The sequence below is a fragment of the Mobula birostris genome, chromosome 1 (assembly GCF_030028105.1).
Source record: "Mobula birostris isolate sMobBir1 chromosome 1, sMobBir1.hap1, whole genome shotgun sequence".
Taxonomy (NCBI): Eukaryota; Metazoa; Chordata; class Chondrichthyes; order Myliobatiformes; family Myliobatidae; genus Mobula; species Mobula birostris.
This window is the reverse complement of record NC_092370.1, coordinates 188,175,739-188,185,580: the sequence shown is the minus strand read 5'-3', so window position 1 is coordinate 188,185,580 and position 9,842 is coordinate 188,175,739.

The window sequence follows — 9,842 nt, the reverse complement described above, 5'->3', positions numbered from 1 at the left end:
CCTGATTTTCCCATTCTACCACATATTGAAATCACCCATGACTATTGTAACATTGTCCTTTTGACTTTCCATTTCTATCTCCTCTTATAATTTATAGCCCACATCCTGGCTACATGGGGTTCAGATATAACCCATTCCATTTGCATTGGTCATCCCTTCCACTGAAGTGACCTGAGTGATCCAAAACTTGAAGCCCTATCCCCTGCATCAGATTCCCAGCCATGCATTCATCTGCCAAATCATCCTATTCTTACCCTCTCTAGTGCATGGCACAGGCAGGAATTGAGAGATTACTACCTTGGAGGTCCTGCTTTTCAGCTTTCTACCTAACTTCCTAAATCTCTCTTCAGGACTTCCTCTATTTTCCTACCTTTTTCACTGGTGCCAATATGTACCAAGACTTCTGGCAGCTCACCCTCCCACTTTAGAAAGCTGTGAGCCCTATACGAGACGTCCCTGACCTTGGCACCTGGGTGCCAACATATCATCAGGGTGTCACCATTATATCCACAAAATCTCGTGACTACTCCTCTAACAATGGAATCCCCTGTCACTACTGCAGTCCTCTTCTTCCCCCACCCCACCAACCACCACTTACCTTCTGAGCCACAACGCTTGACTTAGTGCACTTTGAATTAGTGCAGGAAGAAGTCAGTAAGATAAAAGTTTGACCATGATGTTATTGAACATCAAAGAAGACATGAAGTGCTGAAAACCTGTATTTTTTATGTTTTTCTTTTCTGACAGCTGCTATACATCTGTCGTGATAAGTATGGATGCATCACACAGTTATTATCAAACAATGAATTTGAACATGAGTTTTGAAATCATTGACTGCTTTGGCTCAAGTTCTGGAGAGTTTGGTTTAGTATATGAGTTCATTTATGAACTAAGAGTTTTTGTCTCTAATTTTTTTTTCCTAGGGGAAGGACAGATTGGTATTTAAGTTAGCACCTGTTTCTGTGTAGTAACAAAACCCAAGTCATTTTATCATCCACATGGCAAGCTGGGTCACTGTCCATTCTTTCCTGCCCGTTGATTGGGCTAGCAGCCACTCACCAACACCATGTAGGTTACAGTATTGGCCACTGGGCAATTAGCAAATTGGCACAGATTAGGATGAGAAGAATCTTGTAGCTGTCTTTGCAGGACACAGGGAACACCTCTGATACTCCTGTCTGCAAAAAAAAACAAAATACATATATGTACCTCTGTCTAATTTCCCATTCTCTTTGTGAATCCCACTGAATCACAGTCTGCAATCCAGTGAAAATTATGGTAGATTCATAATGGGATATATAAACCTAACTGAGGCACACACATAAAACCTTCTGCAAGATCACCAGTCTATTAATCTCCTTTCTGATTAAACTACTGATTAATTCCAGGGCAATAAGTAACCTGTTTAATTATAATTGTCCATTATATTGGTTTCTGCCGCATGAGCCAACATAAAATAGTTAAAACTTTAAGTGCTAAAATTGGTAACAAATTGCAAGATTATAATTTGCAATAAAACACAGTATGTTCATTGTTAGCTGTGTGGTTGAGCAAGATAGATAGAAGAAAGGGCATTTTGCCTTTCATGGCCTCAGGGAAACAATATGTTATTCAGCTAATTAAAAATTAGGGAATGTGTCCAACATTGTAATGTGAAGAAATGCAGCAAACAAATCTGATTGCTGCGAAGTCCCACAAAAACCAATCAGAGTATCAGCAAATGAATTTGCTCAAGTCTCTGAAAAGAGCCTTGAAACCAGAATCATCATTTTCAGAAGTTCAAAGTTCAAAGTAAAATTTATTATTGGAGTACAGACATGCCACCACATACAACCCTGAGATTCATTTCCTGTTGGCATACACAGCAAATCAATAGAACAGTAAATGTGAACAGGATCAGTGAAAGATCAAAAGCATAGAAGACAACAAATCGTGCAAGTGCAAGTATAAATAAATAGCAATAAATAATGAGAGCAAGAAATAACAGGATAAAGAGTCCTTAAAGTGAGATCATTGGTTGTGTGAACATCTCAATGGATGAGTGTAGTTATTCCCTTTTGTTCAAGAGCCAGATGGTTGAGGGGTAGTAACTGTTCTTGAACCTGGTGGTGTGAGTTCTGAGGCTCTTGTACCTTCTACCTGATGGCAGCAGTGAGAAAAGAGCATGGCCTGGGTGGTGAGGATCTCTGATGATGGATGCTGCTTTCCTACAACAGTGTTTTATGTAGTAGATGTGTTCAATGATTAAGAGGGTTTTGCCCATGATGTACCGGGCCGAATACATTACCTTTCATAGGATTTTCTGTTCAAAGGCATTGGTGTTCTCAAACCTTGCCAAAATGCAGCCAGTGAACCACACATCTGCAGAGGTTTGTCAAGGTTTCTGATGTCATGCTGAATTTCCGCAGACTCCTGAGGAAGTAGAGACACTGTCGTGCTTTCTTTGCAATTACATTTATATGATGGGTCCAGGTCAGGTCCTCTGAGATACCCAGGAATTTAAAGTTACTGATCCTCCGGTGAGGACTGGCTCGTGGACCTCTGGTTCCCCCACCCCGCCCCTTCCTGAGGTCTACAATCACTTCCTTGGTCTTGCTGACATTGAATGAGGAGTTGGTATTGTGACACCACTCAGCCAGATTTTCCATCTCACTCCTGTATGTTGATTCATCACCATCTTTGATACAGCCCACAACAGCGGTGTGCAAACTTGAATATAGTGTTGGAACTGTGCTTAGCCACGCAGTCACAGGTGACAAGCCAGTAGAGCAGGGGCTAAGCACACAGCCCAGTGGTGCTCCTGTGCTGATAGAGATTGTGGAGGAGATGTTGCCAATCCAAACGGACTGGGGTCTGCAAGTGAGGGAAAACCAGGATTCAATTGCACAAATGGATAGTGAGGCCCTGGTCTTGGAGTTTACTGATTAGTTTCAAGGGAATGATGATATTAAATGTTGAGCTGTAATTGATCAAGACAATCCTGATGCATGCACCTTCGCTGTCCGGATATTCCAGGGTTGTGTGAAGAGCCAATGAATGCCAAGAAATACACCAGAATGGTAAATATTGCTGCCATATTAAATGAGGCCAGATTTTTCCCAAAGAAGATACAGTGTATGTAATCTCCTCAAGTACTGTAATGAAATGACATTAGGCTTGCATACTATTTTTCTGTTTCATCCCAAAACACTGGGTCAACTGACTGAGATTGGAAACAAATACAACATAATATTAATGTGGAATTTCCATCTGTATGATTCCATTTTTTTCTGGGATGCCAGAGTCACTGGTAAAACCTGCACTTACTGTGCATCCCTTTTTCCCTTGAGTAGCTGGTGGTTGGCCATCTTCTTGAATTCTTGCAATCATTCTGGAGAAGATATTCCCACAATGCACTTGGTTAAACAGTTAAAGGATTTAGTGGTGAAGGGATTGTTTTGCATTTCCAGATTAGGAGGGTGTGAAACTTGGTAATGATGTTCCTGCGTGCCTGCTACCCATGGTGCCAGGGGTCACGGATTGGGAAGTGCTCTTGGAGTAAGTACTGTGCCTTTTGCAGATGGTACATACTGTGCCATTATGCACTTGTGGTGGAGGGGGTAAATGTTTACTGTGGTGGAAATGCATGCTTTTTTTCTTGGATGGTGTCCCACCACCGTCTGTAAGGAGTTTGTATGTTCTCCCCATGATCATATGAGTTTCCTCCCACAGTCCAAAGATGTGCCAGCTGGTGGGTTAATTGGTCATTGTGAATTGGGCTAGGGTGAAGTTGGGAGTGGCTGGGAGGTGTGGCTTGAAGGGCCAGAAGGGCCTATTCTGTACTGTATCTCCATAATTAAATAAATAAATTGAATAAGTAACATGAGTGTTGTCAGAACTGCACTTAGCAAGGAGATTGTAAAATGTTCCTTAACATTCCTGACATGCTGCAATGGTGGAAGGACACTGTGTTGTCAGAGTTAATCTTTTGCCTCCAGATACCCAGGTTCTACCTGCCCTTGAAACCAAGATATATATTTAGCTTCCCTGGTTAAGTGCCTGGTCAGTGGTGACTCCAGGATATTAATGGCAGGAGGACTCAGTGATGGTAATACTGCAGTCAAGGGTAGGCGGTTAACTTTTGTCTGATTGGGAGATGGCCTTTGTTTGACACTGTAGTGTACGTATGTTATTTATCAGACTATGTTGATGGAGAAGCAAAATACAACCAAGAAATCCAGAGTCGTGCAGAAAAGCTTTATCGTGTAATGCTGATTAATCAGGAGAATAGCCCAGAAAGTTTTAGAGACTGTTCTGTCAAAGCACAGTTTCTTCCTGCTTATACAGTATCTTTGCATCCAAAGTGTTAATTTAATCAATGTCTATGTATTGCAATTGATTCTGTCCACATCTCATCCTGTGCTTGGAGTTATAAGGTTAATGTTAATCAGATCAATCTTATAATATTTCATCAAGTATTCCACAATAGTTTCCAGACAGGTCAGAATTAACTAAGAGGTCCTTGCAAGCCTCCCTTTCTTTCCACCACAATATGCTCCAAGGTGCAGCCATGCCCAAGCACCAATAGGAATTGCTCCTCTGTTTCTGCCCTTAACCCTTGGGTCTGTCTATTGGTTAATTCCTGCTTTTCCTTATTCCTTTCTACAGTTGTCTACCTTTTGCTCCAGGCAGATATGGTCTGCTTCATTTGTTAAAGAGTTTCAAAAGCAATTGATACAAGCAAGCATCAGCAAGCAGCCTCACTTCTCAAAGTGGAGGCTCATTGGCGAAGGATTTGAAGGTAGCAGGACACTGCCCTGAGCAACTCTTGCAGTGATGTCTTGAGACTGGGATAATATGTGAAGAACTCTGCCAATGTTACCTTCTGGCTCTTTAATGATCAAGGAAAGGCTGTGTTGTGACTTTGAACAAGACAAATGGAGACCAGGGCTGTAGAGGTAACAACTGTTTATCCATCAGCAATGTAGAGGAGATATGGCAGAAAAATCTCTTGGGAGAATCTCACAGGAGAACCTCCTTAACTCACAGTGCACTGAGATTTTATACTCTTTAAACACCCTTTCAATAGTTGCAATTACATAGTTAAATATTTCAGGTGTATATACTTATATTTATGATGGGAGCACTTCTTAACTGACAAAACACCACTAAATATTGAAACACTTTTGTTCATAATCTAGAACCAGAGCAGCCTTCTTTTACCATTGAATCAAGGATAGCTCTCTGAATATACAAACAATCCAAATATTGAAAGACCAGGGGCGGCACTAAGGTGGTGCTAGCTGATGCTATAGCCCCAGCAGAAGTTGCAATAGCACCAGCGTAGAACCACCAAGAAATTAACTGAAATTTCACATACAAATTGCAGCTGCTTTGCTTTCTCTGTATAGTTTTGAATACAGCAGGTTTCTCCAGTTGATCTAGTGAAACAGTGCCCCCAATTGCCATAGCACCCACACAGCAATAAAGTTATAAACTCTGTCAGATCCACTCTACACTTCTGTTTATTTGTTCGTTGTCAATGTCTTGCCATTGCTGTCCACAGATCAGTTAAGCTGATCTAAGATCTCTTATTGTGGTGATGTCATTCACTCTCACTCACGCAAGAGACTGATAGTATACATCCAGGCGCAGATCCGTGGTCTCGCAAGACTAACGGATGCCACGCACACACATTGTGCTTTTACAATCTAGCGTGGGCCTGGCACACGCATTATTTTGGTGGCGTGAAAAATGGATCGATTTTTAGTGAGAAAACGACCTCATCCAGAGGAATCAGTGGTATTTCAACCTGAGCCTGTCTTAATTGAAAGTGACATGCAGAAAGAAGTAAGTGGGGATGAGGACGACAGCAGTTCATTGAAGGAGTGTGAGGGCGAAGTAGAGGAACAAGAAATGAGTGGGATTCGGAAGAGAATGTGGATGAAGCTGCTCTTAGTGCCAGTGGGAATACTGTTAGCAATGTTAGCCAGCAGCCTGAGGAAGGACCCTGTTGGCCAGCATTGAAAAAGTACCCTTCGCAACAGATTGGCAATCAGCAAAGGAGTTTTATTTGTGGCTGGCTTGACTGACTGGAATATTCGATCACAAAAGATACTTCATTCTCCTGTGTGGAGGACATGGGTTCCATTCTGAGTCTACCTTCACTGTCACCGGTTACCGCAACTGGCGGAAGGCTACACAGCTTTCAAGACCCACCATATAAGTGCAGCTCATAAGCTTGCTATGGAGGCACGGGCCAAATTCAGATTGAGAAAACAAGACGGTTCAAGATTGGGAAATATGCTTGACAAAGGACATGCAAAGATTGTCCATGAAAATCGTGAGTATGTGAGAGCAGTGGCTGAGTCTCTAGCAAGGACAGACAGTGAATGACACAGTGGAATTTCTAGCTCTAATGAGACCCTACCGCGATGCATTTATAGATTTATACAAACTAATCTGCATATCGCTGACTCTACCTGTGACATCTGCCTCATGCAAACGGAATTTCTCTTGCCTCAGATGCCTCAAAAACTATCTAAGGAATAGCAGCGGCGATGCTCAGAACAGCAACTTGGCCCTGTTGGCCATGAACATTCGGAGGACCAAAACACTTGACATCCAGAAAATCATTGATGCTTTCGCCACCAATCACAACAACAGACGGTGAGTGTAGTTGATTTTTTTTTTAATTTGACCAAGACTAATGCTGATTATTATTATTATTATTATTTTGTGGTGGATATCCCATAGTCCTTATGTCTCCTGCAAATCCTAAACTATTTCATTTACTGCTATTAAGCCTCCTGGTTTTGCTTAGACTTCCAAGCAGTGATTCTGTTGATTTTTGTTTTAAATTCAGTAGCCAAATTAATTGAGGTATTGCATGGTCAGAACATGATTTGTCCAACTCCTGGTAAAGCCTTGCATCTGTTGTTTGCCTTATTTGACTTTAATAACGGTGTATCTTTTGGCATTGTCTGTCTATGTAATGCGAATAGCAGTGGACATTGTGGGTTAGTGTTGTGTTTTTCAGTTCAAAAGCACGCATTTGACGCTGATTGCGGGATTGGTGCGTGATTCACGTTATGCTCTGTGGGTCGGATGGTCTGTTGGTTTGTTTGTTTATGCTCTGTGTAGCCCGGCTTGTCTCCGATGCTGCTGACAGTGTCACAGTTCAATTCTATATTAGATCTATCAATTGCTGTTGCTTGTGAATCAACAGAGGCATTTATAGTAGGCACATAATGCTTGGAACTGACTTTTGAACGCCACACGTCTGGCCTTGTGAATACATATTACCATACAGCACATCCCTCAGCACCATCACTGAATAATTCAGCCCCACTGTAGCACCAGCAAGAAAAAAATCTCTGGCACCGCCACTGTGAAAGATAGAACAAATATGCTATAAATGTGTGGCAAGATAGTGAGCATGGACTGCAATGTACTGTGGAGAGCATTCTGATTGGGTGCATTGGTGTCTGGTATGGGGTGGGGAGGGGCAACTGCAGAAGATTGAAAGAAGCTACAGAAACTTGTAAAATTACGTCAGCTCTATCTTGGGTATTATCCTCCGTCGTAACCAAGACATCTTCAAGGAGCAGTGTCTCAGAAAGGCGGTGTCCATCGTTTAGGACCCCCATCACCCAGGACATGCCCTCTTCTCATTGTTACCATCAGGAAGGAGGTACAGAAGCCTGACGGATTTAGGAACAGCTTCCTCCCCTCTGCCGTCCGATTTCTAAATGGACATTGAACCCGTGAACACTACCTCACTTTTATTATTTCTGTTTTTGCACTATTTTTTATTTAACAATTCAATATACATATAGTATATACTTACTGTAATTGATTTACTTTTTTGTACTGCTGCTGCTAAGTTAACAAATTTCATGACATATCCAGTGATATTAAACCTGATTCCAATTCTGAAGTTAGCAATTGCATTTTGAAAAATATTGATCAGATGTTTTAATTATACAGAATGAACTTTAGTTAAATTTCAGCCTGGTCTTCCAGCATCATTTTCTCTGAAGCTCACGGAGCCTAGCACCAACGTAACAGACCCAGACACTTAAGCAAACCCTGGAAGGGAATAGCATAAACGTGATACACATTTCTGTTTCTAAATATTTCTTAAGTAAGGTAACTTGGGTTTCTAAGCAACTGTTGTGTGTATCATTGTCTTTGTTTGACAGGGTGATAAATTAATATTCCCCTGGCCTTGCCAAATCATGACATGTATAAAAGCTTGAAGATGAAACTTGAATATTTAAATAACATTAAAAACTTGCATACAGATTTATAATTATTGGAATGAGTCAGCTCTGAGCATTAAAGCTATGGCAGAAATTAACGATTACTTTTGACCAACTATCATTGCACCTGTAAGCTGTGCTTAGTAAAATCGACTATTGTGTATGATTAAAGTGCAGTAATTAAGTTTAGCACAAGAACAAATAAATCAGGCAGGCTCACTTAACTAAACAAGGAATTTTTTTCCTGTTTTAAATCAAACCTGGTCACGATGTTCCAAGAATACATGGAAGTATAACAATGGATGGCCAGCAAAACAATATATGATTTATTTGGATTGGATCTTGGCCTTTGTTGTGTAAAGTTAGCAATAGTGAGCTAACATTCCAGAAATAGCTACTGGCCTAGAACTTGATGCCAATGGCAAACTCCCCACACTCCTGCCCACCTACCAGTTGTTAAACCTGTCAAAAATATGACTGATTCTGAATGCCTATAGATTTCAAACTTGGTGGAAGCAGAAAATGACTGAGTGAAGTTGAGAGCTTTTCTGTAGTGTTGTGGAGGAAGGTGAAAAATGTAAAGCTGGAGCCAGAAAGAAAAGAAAAGCAAGCAATGCAAAATAATAATAACATTTTACCTTCCTGGCTTTCTTCTGGCCTTGGCATTAATCCTTTAAGACCATAAAACAAAGGAGCAGAAGTCAGCCATTTGGCCCATCGAGTCTGCTCCGCCATTTTATCATGAGCTGATCCACTCTCCCATTTAGTCCCACTCCCCTGCCTTCTCACCATAACCTTCGATGCCCTGGCTTCTCAGATACCTATCAATCTCTGCCTTAAATACACCCAATGACTTGGCCTCCACTGCTGCCCGTGGCAACAAATTCCACAGATTCGCCACCCTCTGGTTAAAAACTTTTTTTCACATCCCTGTTCTGAATGGGCTCCCTTCAATCCTTAAGTCATGCCCTCTCGTACTAGACTCCCCCATCATGGGAAACAACTTTGCCACATCCATTCTGTCCATGCCTTTCAAAATTCAAAATGTTTCTATGAGGTCCCCCCTCATTCTTCTAAACTCTAAGGAGTACAGTCCAAGAGCGGTCAAACGTTCCTCATATGTTAACCCTCTCATTCCCGGAATCATTCTAGTGAATCTTCTCTGAACCCTCTCCAACGTCAGCACATCCTTTCTTAAATAAGGAGCCCAAAACTGCACACAGTACTCCAAGTGAGGTCTTACTAGTGCCTTATAGAGCCTCAACATCACATCCCTGCTCCTATACTCTATTCCTCTAGAAATGAATGCCAACATTGCATTCGCCTTCTTCACCACCGACTCAACCTGGAGGTTAACCTTAAGGGTATCCTGCACGAGGACTCCCAAATCCCGTTGCATCTCAGAACTTTGAATTCTTTCCCCATGTAAATAATAGTCTGCCCGTTTATTTCTTCTGCTAAAGTGCATAACCATACACTTTCCAACATTGTATTTCATTTGCCACTTCTTTGCCCATTCTCCCAATCTATCCAAGTCTCTCTGCAGATTCTCTATTTCCTCAGCACTACCAGCCCCTCCACCTATCTTTGTATCATCAG